Source organism: Sphaeramia orbicularis, chromosome 19, assembly GCF_902148855.1.
Source record: "Sphaeramia orbicularis chromosome 19, fSphaOr1.1, whole genome shotgun sequence".
Classification (NCBI taxonomy): domain Eukaryota; kingdom Metazoa; phylum Chordata; class Actinopteri; order Kurtiformes; family Apogonidae; genus Sphaeramia; species Sphaeramia orbicularis.
The window spans coordinates 18,621,812-18,638,258 of record NC_043975.1 but is presented as its reverse complement, the minus strand read 5'-3'; the positions used below and the strand labels follow the sequence as shown (position 1 = coordinate 18,638,258).

Sequence of the window (16,447 nt, the reverse complement as noted above, 5' to 3'; positions counted from 1 at the left end):
TGGGGGATTGGTCCAATCAGAAGGAGGAATGGACTCACAGCATTAGAATGAACACAAATGAAGGAAAAAAATGTTTGATTGATTTAACCATCTACAAAACGATATTAAACTCGAACAAGAAATGATTAAATTATGTAACTGAAACAAGAAAACGCTGAAATCATGTTAAATTGAAACAAGGAAGTCCAATGAGTGTGCTGTATTTACAGTGCAAGAAATGAACGAGTAATTTCGTAGTGGTTTCTCTCTCGATTTCACAGCAGAATGTGCGACGGTATTAAACTGAACTGTGTCAGTGAAGGAGGAGATCTGAAAATAGCTGTCAATCAAACGGGATTCAGCCTTTCGACTGATCCTCCAATCAGCACATGGGATTCTGGCGTCCAGCCCGGCCGAGCTCCGCCCACAGCTCCATTCAACCCCAGAGACAGAGATGCCCGGCGTCCGGGGGCGGGACAACATTGTGGCATTTATCCAATTACCATACAGTTTTGAGGCAATGAAAGAAACTGTTCCACTCAGTCCCATTGAAGTGCATGGACGCTGAGTGTCTACGGGCAAATGCACTGAGCAGAGATTGTATGAGAAAACAGCGCAACGGGAATGTATGAGAAGTGAACAACATCACATCCGTTGATTTGTGATAAAGCTGATTCTGAACGAACTCGTCTGTGAGATGAACGTGTTCCAACACATTTGTATTCAATAAAATGTCAACACAACCGTACATATTTAACCATTTAATTTTCAGAATTTTAGGGGAAGCCGAGCTTCCCTTGCAGTCTATGAGAAATCGCCTCTGGTGCAGATAACACGCCACTTTTAATTGCCATGTTTTCTGTACACATTATAAGGTTTCCACGTGTATGTTCACGCCATGTAAAATACCACATGATTAGTGGCTAGGGTTAGAGGTTATGAATATGTAAACCGGAGATCTGACACGCAATCAAATGGCGTTGAAAAACACACAAAAGGATGAAAACGCGTATGTATAGCACGCCAAATGCCATAAGAACTGTTGTGACATACAATGCAATTTCATTAAATTAGTCTGACACAGAAAACAAGTTTAATGATCAACCAAACTGACCAGCAGGTGGTGATACTTAATGTGGAAATATTCCCTTTAACATTAAATTAGATCCATTTTAACCAAAACTAAAAAGTTAAAATTAAAAGTACATTCAGTCACTTATTCAAGAAATAAACACACTGAGATTCTTGTCCTCAAAGTAGGTAAAAGTATATCTGATGTAGTCGTTGTTATACCTGAGTTTTGCCATGATATGAATAAAAACTTTTGGGTCTTCTTTTTTACTGTGAAATGTCTGGTATTAATTATCATTACAGATTACTGATTCAGAGCCTTAACCCTGTAAAGCTTGAACCATTAAATCATCGACAGAAAATTCCAGCTCTTTGAAACCAGAGCCTTTATCGGTCCTTCTGAACAACCCCAAATTTTTTTTATTTCAAATATCAATATTATTATTTCTGAACAAACAAAAAACTTAATATAACACAAACATGTCTAACAAATTGGTAATTTCTTTACAAAATTGGCAAAATTCTGCCTCCTGACAATCTTGTAGTGTCACTGGAAAGGCCTCTGGTGGATTATCTGTGTATTGCATGTATCTACTTGTATACATCAGGTTTTTCAAGAAAAAAAAATATCACACTGATCATCTAGAGCAGGGGTTTCAAACCTGCAGCCCGGGGGCCAAATGCAGCCCGCCAAAGGTTCCAATCCGGCCCGTTTGATGAATTAGCAAAGTGCAAAAATTCCACAGTCAAGGCTGTCAGATTTATTTTAGTTAAAGTTCCACATACAGACAAATATGATCTCCAGTAAAATAATAGCATAATAACCTACAGAGTATAATGACTCCAAATTTTCTTCTTGGTTTGATGTGAAAAAAAGTCTTACATTATGCCTATAAATAATGACAACTTCACATTTTTGTCTTTGTTTTAGTGTAAAAAATAACATTCAATTATGAAAATATTTACATTTATAACCTGTCCTGTAACAATAAAACATGAATAACCTGAACAAATATGAACAACCTGAAATGTCTAAAGAAAATTAAGCACAATTGTAACAATTTTCTGCCTGTTACTCAGTGTTTAGTGTCTTTGTAGATCCGATCCATAATGCACATGTAGAAATGATAAGTTGAAGCATAATATTGTTAAGATTGCACTTATTTTTCTTAAGAAATTTCAGTTTTTTTCAGGTTATTCACATCTTTTTTGTTTGGATAGTTTAAGTATTTTCATAAATTAATGTTTGTTTTTTGCAGTAAAACAAAGGCAAAAATTTGGAGTTGTCATTATTTATAGGTTATTATGTTATTATTTAACTGGTCCGACCCACCGGAGATCAAATCGGGCTGAATGTGGCCCCTGAAGAAAATGAGTTTAAGACCCCTGATCTAGAGAGCTTCAAAACTCATGTATCAAATATGATACAATTGGCGTTATAGGTTAAATTTACCGCAGCTAAAGAAGAGGTAATTTAAAATGTAATAAAACCAATCACTGCTGAATTCTGCCTCCTTTGCCTCCCATTTATGGACAAGATATTTGCCAGCATAAACATTTTAGAGCTAATTCAGATCCAGTATACGACTGTTGCAAGTGTGAATTGGTACTTTAAAGTCATCACTGAAATCACACACCGGAATTGGACGTTTATGAGATTAGAAAACATCTACTGTCAAACTGTAAGTTTTGAAATGAGCAATATTTGCAGAAATGAGGCGAAGGAGACTTTATCTGTAACACGTTAATGAGGTCATTGCACATTTTTGCAGAACTCCCACATCAGACTCAAATTAATATTAGCCTGTAGTATATCTTACAGTATGTCTAGAGACGGTCTGTAAAAAGAATCAGACACATGCAAAAAAAAAAAAAAAAAATCAAAGCTCTGTAAAATTGTAGGATCTAATGAAACAGAGGCTCAACCTGATATGATACAAGGATTTTAGTTGGAAATATGACTATAAAACACCTTTGGTTTGCAGTCTGATATTAGAATTCCTGTGATTCATGTATGTACTGTATGTCATTAGAAGAAGCAAAGTGATAAAAGTACAAGAACAAGCTAAATGTTACAAACAGTCAGTTTAAAATAGAAGAAAACCTGAAACTAATTGTATTCATGCACTGTTGTTGCTTTTATTTCTGTGTTTTGTGTCCTGATGAAACATGGTCATGAAGGACTGAAAGGAGCAGCTGCATTTCCATGTGTTTATGCGGTGGTTTCCAACCTTTTTTGACTCATGACCCCATTTTAACATCACAAATTTCTGGTGACCCCAGACATTCAAAACTGAGACCTTTTTTTTGTTAAAATTAATTTGCTTTTGATAATAGGTTACTTTACTATGTTGCAAATAAATGTTAATTTTAGATGACTTTTAGGCTATATAATGTATAGAATGCACCTTTTTGGTGTCTGCTTGTCAGTCCTGAGTATCTAGTATTTACTGTACTTAAGTATATCAAGTAATTGTTACCGGCACCAGAACTAGGGGAAATCTGGACCGGCAGCAAAGGTTACACAGGCAAGGGTGCACTGTGTAGCCACTAAAATGAGAGTGGGTGGACTGTGGATTAATAAGAGAGAGGTGTGTTGTTTCAGTCACCACTCATTTAATATTGTGAATAAACTGCATAAAACTCTGTTACATTTCTGTCATGTCAGCTATCTAAAAGCTTTTTGGTTTAAAGTTCATTATCCACATTTATACAAAAATATATTACACAAACAAAATCAATGTAAAAATCCAATTGGCAATAAACCATATCAAACCTAAAGTAAATTAAGTACACATGAACTCAAAATAAACTCCATAAAATCATACCACAGGCCAGATTGGAACCTTTGGAGAGCCGGTTTTGGCCCACGGGCTGCATGTTTGACACCTGTGCTATGTACTATAGTATGACTGATACTTATTATTACATAATTTGGTTTCTGGCTTTATATTGTCATGAACAAATATAATATGGTTTACATAAACACCTAACACAATAACACATATATGTAAATACATATTCATATACAGAAACAAAAATAATGCTCAAGCACTGTTTTCTACTGTTGACAGACTAACAAACCCCCCTGTGTCAATAGCACCTGAACTTCACTCTGCCAGGGCCTGCAATGACTTTGCTTTGTTCTTTACAGAGAAAATTCGGCATATTAGACAGGCCGTGAATTCCTCAACACCAGGTTCAGGATCTGTGCTGTCTGAAAACCATTTAAACACCTTGATGCAGTTTAATCCAATCAATGACAAAAATCTGGAGGACATTCTACACCAGCTGAGCTCTTCCTACTGCTGTCTAGATGTTTTACCCACAGATTTTTTCAAAAAAGTTTCACATGTCATGGCATCTGACCTGTTACAGATTGTAAATGTGTCTCTAAGCTCATGAGTCTTCCCACAGACCCTGAAAACAGCTGTTATTAAGCCGCTCCTAAAAAAGAACACTCTAGAAAAGACCTCAATGAACAACTACAGGCCGATTTCAAATCTTCCTTTTTTAGGTAAAATCATTGAAAAGGCTGTGTCCCAACAGCTACATTACTTCTTAACAGTCAACAGCTGCTTTAACGTCTTTCAGTCAGGTTTTAGACCACATCACAGCACTGAGACAGCTCTGCTCAAAGTATCTAATGACATTCGCTTAAACACAGATCATGGCAGGTCTTCAGTTTTAATGTTATTGGACCTCAGTGCTGCATTCGACACAGTCAACCATGATATATTACTTGATGGACTGGAAAACTGGGTGGGACTATCTGTCACAGTTCTTGATTGGTTTGCATCCTACTTAGAAGGCAGGGATTATTTTGTGTCAATAGGTAACTTTAAATCTGAGCAGACCAAAATTACATGTGGAGTCCCCCAAGGCTCCATCCTGGGGCTCCTTCTGTTCAACATCTACATGCTTCCACTGGCTCAGATCATAGAAAAAAAACAAAATAGATTACCATAACTATGCAGATGACACACAGCTCTACATTTCAATGTCCCCAGGTGACTGTAGCCCCATACAAGCACTGGGTAAATGCATGGAGCAAATATCTGAATAGATGGGCCATAATTTTCTTCAGTTAAACAGAGAAAAAAACTGAGGTAGTCGTTTTTGGACCCAAGGAGGAACGTCTTAAAATCAGCATACAGCTCCAGTCACTTCAGTTAAAAACTTCAGACCAGGTCAGGAATTTGGGTGTTGTCATGGATTCAGACCTGAATTTTAAAAACCACATACAAACAATTACAAAGTCAGCTTACTATCACCTCAAGAATATTTCTAGGATTAAAGGACAGATGTCGCAGCAAGACCTTGAAAAACTTGTCCATGCATTTATCTTTAGTCGAGTTGACTACTGCAACAGTATCTTCTCTGGTCGGCCTAAAAAGTCTATCCGACGACTGCAGCTGATCCAGAATGCTGCTGCTCCAGTCCTCACTAAGACCAATAGAGTGGACCACATCAGCCCAGTTCTGAGGTCTCTACACTGGCTCCCTGTCTCTCAGAGAATAGACTTTAAAATTCTCTTGCTAGCATATAAAGCACTGAATGGTTTAGGCCCAAAATCCATCAGAGACTTTCTAGTCCAGTATGAACCATCCAGACCAATCAGGGGGTCTGGTGCAGGTCTGCTCTGTGCTCCAAAAGTCAGAACTAAACATGGAGAATCAGCGTTCAGTTTCTATGCTCCGTATATCTGGAACAAACTACCAGAAAATATCAGGTCTGCTGAGAGTCTGAGTTCTTTTAAGTCCAGGTTAAAGACTCACCTGTTCACTGCTGCCTTTGACTAAAAGGCTTTTGACTTTTTCAATTTTATATTCTCTTTTGAAACTCTGCACTACAACTCTTACTATGACATGTGTGTGTTTTTATTTGTTTATTTATTTATTTATTTGGGGGGGGGGGGGGGGGGGGGGGTTTATGTGTTGTTTTCTTACTTGCTGTTTTTAATCACCTTTTACATGTTTCTTTTATAATGTTTTAAATGTGTTTCTTTTTCCCTGTCATTGTATTTCAGTGTCCTGTGTGAAGCACCTTCAATTGCCTTGTTGCTGAAATGTGCTATACAAATAAACTTGCCTTGCCTTGCCTTACAGATCTACACATATATATCTACATATATATACACACACATACACGTACATCTTTATAACACCCAGTGATACCCAACACCTCCCTCAATTATCCAATTCTCTCAAATCATACTTGAGTACAGTAGTGACGTATTATTACTTTATTACTGTACAACACAGCTAGTGATAAACCAGCCAACATTGCACTTTTAACAAAGCAGCAACCTCATTATACATTAACTGTGCCAACTCTGAGAGGGTCACAGCCACCACCACGTGAGATGTTATTTATCAATAAGAGTGTGAATCTATACAATAGACGTGAAACAACTGTGCAGACACTGAAATTACAGGCTGTAATTTGTGTGCATGGGGTCATTTTCTCAGCAGCGTGTCTGCTGTCTGGAGCGCATTCATTAAACAGCATGACAACATCTGAAAATACACATATATTACTGCTGAGGTGGTGCTCACAGTTTGTTCGTTTAATGACAAGTGTGCACCTGCATGAACCCATTGCTCCTGTCAGCCATAAATGGATGAGGAAACACATCCTCACCTGTTTAAAAGTCAAGAGGGAACAATATATTGTATACATTTTCCTGTTACAGTTTTGTCGACGCAGAACACAGTACTAGCTGTTTATCCTGGTGAAATAGAAGGGATGCACTTTTTGCTTTTCTTCTGTTCACTCTTCGTAGTAGCACTAGAATTACTACCGTGCTGTTTTATTCCACCACCCGGTCAAGCTTTAATTTACATCCATAATTAAGGCAGTTCAATATTTTTTCACATATTTTATATTTTTGTGTTCGTGCAGAATATTTGCTACAGAAAGAAAATTCTGTTCTGGTTTATTTAAATTAGAGTTAGAGGGTTAAAGACCCACCTGTTCTCAGCTGCATTTGATTACAGTTCTTATTCAGAAGTTCAGATCTGCACTGTTTCTTTTAAGCTTAAAGTTTTTATCAGTTTTATCTTTTTTTTTTTTTCTTCATCATTTCATGCCTATACTTTTTATTGCTTCCCTGCTGTAATGCTTTTAATCAAAATCAGAATCAGATTTATTGCCAAGTAATTTTTATGTTACGAGGAATTTGTCTTGGTTCTATTGGTGCAAACATTTAAAAGAAACATATTAAAAATGAAAAAAAAAAAATAAGAAGAATATAGAAAAACAGAAGCATTTGTCTTCAGAAGTGAAAAAGAGAAAAAAGGAAAAAAAAAAGGTATTATATACATATATGCACTACCATATGTGTTGGAAACTGTGGTAATGTTTTATGTATAGCAGTTAGAATTGTCTTGTACGTGAAATGTGCTGTAAATAAACCTGCCTTGCCTTACCTTGGTTTGACAAGTTCCATGCCATTTTTCTTCTAAGTTATGGTGATCTTGATGCGGAAAAAACAGTCTGAAAATAAACATTTCACTTATTCAAAGATAAATTATCTTGTCAGATTCAGGTCACTCTGGCCCAACATCCTGCCAAAATACAGGAGCAGCTGTGCAACAGATGAGTGTGTGCTTGATTTTATCCAAAGTTCCACATGTTTGTCCAACTTCTTTTCTGCCAAACTTGAGAAAAGACTGAATGGGCAAATGAGCCGGTTCGTGACACCGTTGATGTTAACCACATATAAAATGGATTCTAAAGGTTTTCCCACAGCAGCCTGAAAAATAAACTCCTTTTTGTGGGAAGAATAAAAGCTAATTTTAGCGTCTTCTGCTGTTTCAGCCTGAACTGCACTGGTCGCTCAACCTTTAACACCTTCAGCCTCATACATACGTGGCCTCACAGGTAGCACAGTGGTTAGCACGTCTGCCTCCAAATGCTCCACTTTAACCTGCTATTAAAAAGCAGATACATAGCTTTGAAAGACTCAAATACTTCGACGTTTTTGCAAGGGTTCACCTCTTCACAAAGAAAGCAGGTGTGGTTTAGATGTTAAATGGTTTCTACACATGAACAGTTGCTGATCATGATCAAGGTTCCACCAAGACTTGAACTTGGATCGCTGGATTCAAAGTCCAGAGTGCTGACCATTACACCATGGAACCGATGTTTGTTTGCGTGTTGTTCGATGAGCTGATGTTTCAAAGTGTCATTTATAGAAGCATTTAGAGCAGGGGTGTCAAACATGTGGGCCCGGGGCCAAATGTGTCACGTTTTAGTATCTGGTGCCCAGTCCTGGAACCTCGGTGGAGGTGATATCAAAAAAGTAGTACTGGGTACCAGATTCCAGGTCCTTTTTTGTAATGGAAACGCAAAAAAGGCTGAGTCGAGTCGAGCCGATACCATGTAGTGGAAACGGGGCATATGTGTACACAAATGTGGACATCATACATTCATACATGAAAGGGTTAAATTTTGGTGGTGATCAGAGGGGGGGGGGGGAACTGATCTGCTTTAGCAGAGGTCTGCGCTCTCTGAGTGCTTTTCTAGTTAGTTGATGTAAACATTTCCATTACATAATTTTATTTTTTACAAGTTCAAAGTTTGGAGTTGACATTAGTATTTTAGTGGTCCAGTTCACTTCAGATGATATTGGGCTGTATGTGGCCCCTGAACTAAAATGAATCTGAGACCCCTGTTCTAATATAATATTTTGTCAGGATCTTGGCTACATGTACATGTATCTGTATAGTCCATATATTTTTCATTTTGCACAGTGAACAAATAACCCTGTGTGACTGTCAGTAATGGATGGACGTTAGCCGACGCTTTACAATCGAGAACAGTGAACAAGCCACTCAGGGCTGAACAAACCCAAACCATTTCCAATCTAATTAGCTTACACTTGGCAAATGAAGGACTAAAGGTGAGAACAGATAGAGAAAAAGAAGACAGATTATCAAAGCGGGATAAATAGGAACATTATCAGTCAGCATGAAATGGGGTCTTGTTTTGTCTGTCACCTGTCCCTGTTCCTCATTAACTTGCAGAGCTGTAATGACCTGTTAACAGCTGGAGATTCTATCTCAGCAGATACACAGCTCTGGTGCTTGGCTTCTGCATTCACACCCAAAATTACAAGTATATACGCCTACACAGCGCAGAAATGAATTACATTTACAATTACACAGCCTTGAAGTAACATTGTAAATACATCTGAATAAATGTACTTATTTCCCAGATTGTTTTTTCTCCAAATTCTGCACCACTGTCTTTTTTTAGTCTCATGATTTTAAAGGCTTGAGTGGTTATGTATTTCCATATTTATTACTGCATAATCACTCACATTTTCTATACTGAGACAGATTTGGTGTTGGCCAGCTTCACTGCACACCCTCAGATAATATTGGAGTTTAAGTGTATTCTTTATTTGATGTAGTTTTCTCAACACAGATACGTGTGTTGGTGCAGACAGCAGTCTACTGCAGGTAATACACAGACTTATACACCCATAAATATAAGAAACGTGGGATGATTACAGTAGAGCTCACTTGGAGTGTTCATTCTGTATTGATTTTGTCTAGGTGTAGGACGAAAACACATGTTCAAATAAACACTGATCTATACAAGTACTTATGACTGTTGTATTGGTTTTCTGTCTTGTAGACAAGATGCAGAAAAAGTCTTTTTTTTCTCTCTGTCTTTAGCAAGAATCAAACTTAATTTTGGGCTTTTTTTTTTTTTTTTTTACTAACACTAATAATCATCTCTGTCCAAATTAAAACATTCATCCATTTTTGCAATTACTTAGAATTATTTATTTACTAATTATGTACAACTGTCTTCATTGGTTGTAGTAATAGGAAGTTTGATTCTTTTTACTAACTCAATTCACCAAATTAAAAAAAAAAAACACAAATATAATAAATAGGTCTAAGCCTTAATATCTCTCTTTTATGTCATCTATGAATAATGTTATTAGAAAATTACTGAATTTAATAAATATTTTCCACTAGTATATCAATGTAGTACCAGTTTGTCCAGAGTTAATTGTATTTAGTATGCTTTTGACTTTTTGTCTATTTTTTTATATTTTAAATTTTTTACATCATTTCTATCTATCTATCTATCTATCTATCTATCTATCTATCTATCTATCTATCTATCTATCTATCTATCTATCTATCTATCTATCTATCTATCTATCTATCTATCTATCGATCTTCATATAGTATGGGTATCTAGTCTTGTTCAGCAGTGCAATAGACTCAGCGATTCACGAAGCGATTCATTAAGTCATCGATTCGTGAACGATTCAGCTAGTTGATTCAGCGACTTGGCCGTACTCGACTGCTCTTTCATTCAGCGGTTCACTACCTCGGCTTAGTCTGTCCATTGCCGACAAGTAGTCCGATAGTACAATCAGAGATCTTGCTGTAGACACTACAGGTGCTGCACGACTACAGTGACTTAATTAGTGATTCTGATTACTTTATGTGATGAATAGATCATAATATTAGCAAAGTGCTGTTGAATCGATTCATTCATGAAGCACCCATCACTAATTGGTTGTAGAATTTTTATGTAGAGGACACGGGTTGGACTTTTTTCTGATAAAATGTTGAAGTTCATTATTGAATTCAGTTGCCCTCTTCTGGTCCTCTACTGTTAGCTTGGAAATGGAGTTGGCGAATACTATATATCAGGGGTGTCAAACATGTGGCCTGGGGGCCAAATGCGGCCCGCCAAAGGTTCCAGTCTGGCCCGTGGGATGAATTTGCAAAGTGCAAAAATCACACTTAAGATATGTCGAAGTCGTTTTTGTTCAGGTTTCACATACAGATCAATGTGATCTCAACTAAAATAACAGCATAATAACCGATAAATAATGACTCCAAATTTTCTTAGTTTAATGCGAAAAACATAATATTACATTTAGGGATGGGAATCATTAAGAATTTAATGATTCTGATTCCATTATCGATATTGCTTATCGATCCGATTCCTTATCGATTCTCTTATCGATTCTCATTGGGTGAGGGAATAAAAGAGTACAAACGGATCATTTTGGGCGGAATGTGGAACTGAACTAAAATGAGTTTGACACCCCTGCCATATATACTCATATCCGGGTATTTATAAGAAACATACATTTCTCCACCTATGTTTTCAGTGATAACATTGTACACACCAGGTTGTTTTCATCCACACAAACGTAGAGCCCTATCCTGGGGTTAGGGTTAGGATGAACAAAGGTCGCACACCTGATATTGATACATTTTTTGTAGCATATTGTGATGTTCAGGACCCTAAATCTCTGTTTCCTTAAAAATTTGACTGGAATTTTTTGAAATAATCATATTCAGTGACCTTTTCCAGAGTTATCTGAATAAAAGGCAAAAATGCAGGAGAAAATATTAGTTTTCCCAAATACCCAGTTACGTACAGTATATACATGATATACATGACATAAGGCCAGCACGTACAACTATATTGGCATGTGCATACATACACATTGAGCCTCCAACCTCCATTCAGACAGTCTCCCCTCCAGATCCCCAGTTCCGCTGACCTGTACACTAGCATCAGCGCCTCCTGTTGATTGAATAAAATAGTGTTGCATAAATTAGTCGTAGCCATTTCACCATTTACAGTGTTTATAATAACACTGGTCAACAACAAATTTATTGTTTAAGTTTTTGAGCTGATTTAGGATCATTTTGGTGTGCTGAATCCAAAAATCACATTAATTTTGCTCAATCAGGTCAACTTTCTGAACTATGCTACATATTGGCTTTTTAACATTTTTGCTTAGATTTCTGGGCATTTTCACATCATATGATACAAAATTCTTTCATATTTCTTGCAATAAACGAGTTCTGAAGATTTTACTTTTGCCAACTTATGATTAATGTTTTTTTTAATATTACAGGTGAATGAAATGGCTTCGACTAGAAGATCTTGCAAAAATAAGCCTGACATATTCTGCTACATCTGCGGTGAATACACCATTGTACCTAACAGGAATCAAGTCACAAGTTTCATAAAGTGTGCTTACCAATCTTATTTTGGCATTGAACTTGGTGACTAAGATAAAGTTTACAAAAATGTTATCAATTTTGTGAGAAGATCAAATTTTTCGAAATCAAATTAGCAAAAAACCCTGACCTGATTGAGAAAAACAGATGTCATTTTTGGATTTAGCGGTGCAAAATGGTCCTAATTCAGTTGAAAAAACCTAGACAACTTGCAAAAAATATTTTTTTGTTACCCAGTGTAATTATAATAATAAAGTTTTTCAGCACACAGAAGCCAGCGGACCATGATGAGATATTCTAATGTTCAAACACACCCCAATCCACTCTGAAAGTATTCAGCACATGTGTACACACACTTCAGAGGATTAAACGCCTGAATCCTAATTTAGGCACAAGCGAATACACAGTTCATCAAGAGCTTTTGGGAGTTAACTTTGCACTTCCAATAGTTTTAAACGTTATTAACAAAGATAATTGTCCTGGTTGAGGTTTGGATAAACACAGCATTACCTGAGTGCACGAACGCCCAGTAGAAAAATGGACTTGATAGAGCAATCTAAATTTGAGTCAGATGCTGAGAGGGGTTGTTAGTCAGCAGACTTCTGGGAGGATTTATATAGCAGAAAAGCATGAGGAGCCTCCCACATTCAGGCCTCACAAGACAGCATTGGTATGCAGCGACTGGTGGCGACCCAAATTAAAAAGGAATGTATTACACAGGATTTTACACTTGGCCGACCAGGCTGAAGAAAACTCATCAATCCACAGAGTAGGAGATAACTCCAAAGGGAGGGGTGGTGGTGGTGGTGGGGGGTGTGTGGATGAGGTGTGGAGTCCTTTTACTCAGTTTCTGACTTTCAACATGCAAACAAATCCAGCTGTACACAGGATTTTCTTTTGTTTCTTTAGTTCTGCATTTGTTTGTCTCCGCAATGCTCAGCAAATACTGTTCTTCGTACATAATTCAAATATCAGTAGTGTATAAAGTCCAACCACAGAATTATTACAGCAGACTTTTCTGATACGATCAATGTTTGGCATTTGTACTGCTGGTGTATTTAAATTGGATAATTAAATCTCTATATAGTTTACCAATGGAGTCCGGTACATGCCTGGGATTGAAAATTCAGTCAAATGCACATGGGACTCACAAAGACTCTACTCCGTGGACAGCTACAACACTTTTTTTTTGGCATTTTGCTCAACTATGCTGAATATTACTGACAGTAGACTAACAGTATTTGAAAATTTTAAACTTATGCCTGTTAGCTTATTAGCCACCTCATTAAAATATGTCTGTATATATATATGGTAATAAATGGAGAATAGGTGGAGTATTTGTAGAGAAACCACAGGTGTTGCAATTAACCCTGTACCTGAGGACAGTCATCAGGGACAGAAATGAAATTATACTAATTACCTTAATGTTTATTTCACTTTTCATGTTAATGTGAATTAAAAGAAATAGTTGGGAAGGAACAGGGCTCAGAGCGAGGTTATTTGAGGTAATCTTTAGAGAAACACAAAAATCTCAGAGAAAACTTAGTGTCTTTTTAGGGTCTATATGTAGTATTTCTACTTCCAAATATTAAAAAAATGAACTAAAATGATCATTAGAGTGTGTGGAAAAGACCTATGAATTTATGCCAAAGATGATACTGTATTAGACTGTAAAGATATGAACTGAATATATTTATACCGAAGGGGGATGTGATGTAGGTGACCATTAGAGGGAGTAGTGAGTCACTCCATCGGCCTCTCATGGTGAGAAAAACTAATTCCACTGGGCCTTTACAGAGTCATGAGACCGGCCATCAGGATGATTTCAATTCGTTGCTCTTTATTCAAATGCATTCTTTGGGTTATCTGAAATATAAAGAAATACATGTTAGAACCATATATGTATGGAATGTATTATGTCTCCTATGTATGGAGACTTATGGGACACCCTGTAGAATGCAATCTGGGACATTTCATTGGTGGTTTTCATTGGTGGTTTTGGTAGTCATGAGTGTGTTCCACTATGCAATTTCTCCATACTGTTGAGAGTTTGGAATATCAATACAACATAGAACCAGCGGTGTAGTGGTCCCCAGAGAAGTGGGTATACTCTAAATTTTTGGCTTTTTTTTTTTTTTTTATTTAAGTAGTCCAGAAAAAATGTCCTGTTTTAATAACAGTGACAGACTACTAAGACTAATGCTCCGCTTCCACTACGTGGCACTGGCTTGACTCGGCTCGGCTTGGCTCGGCTCGACTTGACTTGGGTACCAGGTCCTATTCCTGGAGACCGTTTCCATTACAGGATACTACCGACTTTACAGTACCTGGATGTCATAGTGATGTGGTGCATTACTTCCGTGTCGTCTGCTCAGAGAGTTGCTGATAAACTTGCTTGTTGCATGTTGTCTCGTCAAGCTCATGCTGAATTTTTACGTCTGAACCTCCTCGACAAACCATGGTGTAGTTTTGTGGGCTGTCATTAACCTACTGCTATATTTACTGTGAACTTCCGCATCTGATTTTTGTAGAACAGCAGGTCACAGAGATGACTCTCTGACCAATCAGTGGTCTGCAGTGCTTACATGTCATTTTTTAGTATCTGGTCCCCAGTCCTGGAACCTCAGCGGAGGTAATACCAAAAAATTAGTACCGGGTACCAGATTCCAGGTCCTTTTTCATAATGGAAACGCAAAAAGGCTGAGTCCAGTTGAGTCGAGCCAAGCCAGTACCACGTAGTGGAAACGCGGCATAAGACCGAGCCGATTCAAGTCGAGTCGAGTCGAGCCGATACCACATAGTGGTAACGTGGTACAAGACTACTCTATTTAGTTTACCCAAAAATCTGTCAGTAGTATTTGTTCACTATTATAAAATGATCATGACTTGATCAGGAGCAGTTTGTAGGTTTTACTGGTCACACAAGCAGCTGCATGAATGTAAATGTATTCAACATGAGGCAAACATAAGGTTAGCCTTTCATAACGTTAGCCTCCTCACACAGTTTAACTATTGGTGACAACATCTCTTCTCTAAATGTGCAGTCGTATGTCCTGTAGTTTAATAAAATTACCTTCAAACTTTCCACAGAATTATGTATTCCATGAAAGTAGGTTCTCTTGATATGCGTCACTCACTTGAAAAACATTTATTCTGCCTTTCTCGTTCACATTTCCAAAAATCGCGCAACAAGACGTGCAGTGACCTGTCAATCAACTGGGGTGGCACTGGCACCTGAGGTGTCCAATCAGGTTCCAGAGGTGGCCAGCGCTAGTTAGCAATATTCAGAGACTGGCAATATTTTCTTCTGCATCACTTGCCCTACTCTTGATGATCATGGTGTGGTGCAGCTTGTACATGTTTGTGTGGACACTGACAATGTTTTCAAGTAAAAAATGTTCATGTCAGTTATTGTTAATAACTAGTACAATCAATGTCAAACCAATATTTACAAAAGTCAAGATTAAAGGCTGATTTTTCTTTGTGAGTAGTGGGTGCGAAAACTAGATGCTTACTGGCTTAATTAAAAGTAACCTCTGAAGCATTTGTAGCATTAATTTTTTATGCTATACATTGTATATTACATAAATATTACATTACATCATGTCATTTGTGATTATTATTTTGTAGCCAAGTCGAATATTAGCAATAAAACACCTGAATTCAATGTGTTCTGGTACTTTTGTCCATTTAGTGAATTAAAGGTGGATTCAGTTAAATAAAACACAATGATTCTTATTTTCAGGTGATTGTATATGAAAATAATGAAGACACAATCGATGTTATATTTGCAGGGCAGATCCCTGGATGCACTTCTAATGACCTAAACATGCATATCCCCATGGGTATGCAGTCATGTCACAATATAACAAAACAATACTATAACAAAAGTACAACAGCAAAAAGCTCTTGAAGTCTGTAGAAAAGCAATACCGCTCCAAACATTGCAGCTGGAATAAATCTTTGCACGAGAGCTACACCAGTGTATGTATTTTTTTCTTGTTTTACCTCTTATGACCTTTAAAATCATCACTTTGAGAGAGATGCTCTGGTGTTTCTTTTGACTAAACCATTTTAAACAAATAAACTACAAGCCTGGCATTCATGACCACACCGGCATGGAGCATGAACTCTAATATGAGAATAGAAAAAAATGATTTTCTTTCTGTTATGAATCCAGCAGGTCCACCTCTAACTGAGCCGGTTGAGAGCATGCCATCCTGCAGCTTTTCGCATGAATCCTAATTCAGTTTGCTTTCAGTGATAATAACAACTCAGGCCCGGTCATGATTGTAAATGGCTTTTGCATCGACTGGTTTATATTGGTGTGCAGTGATCGGATTTGTGATCCAACAGCGCCTTCTTTGATGTACAATTTT

At 37.3% G+C, this 16,447-nt stretch overlaps 1 non-coding gene across 1 annotated transcript; it reads right to left on the bottom strand.

Annotated features, from left to right (window-relative positions):
• Positions 1-8,123: 8,123 nt before the first annotated feature.
• On the bottom strand, positions 8,124-8,195 carry trnaq-uug (transfer RNA glutamine (anticodon UUG)). The gene has a single exon. It is a non-coding gene; the product is annotated as a tRNA-Gln (tRNA).
• Between the last annotated feature and the right edge of the window lie 8,252 nt (positions 8,196-16,447).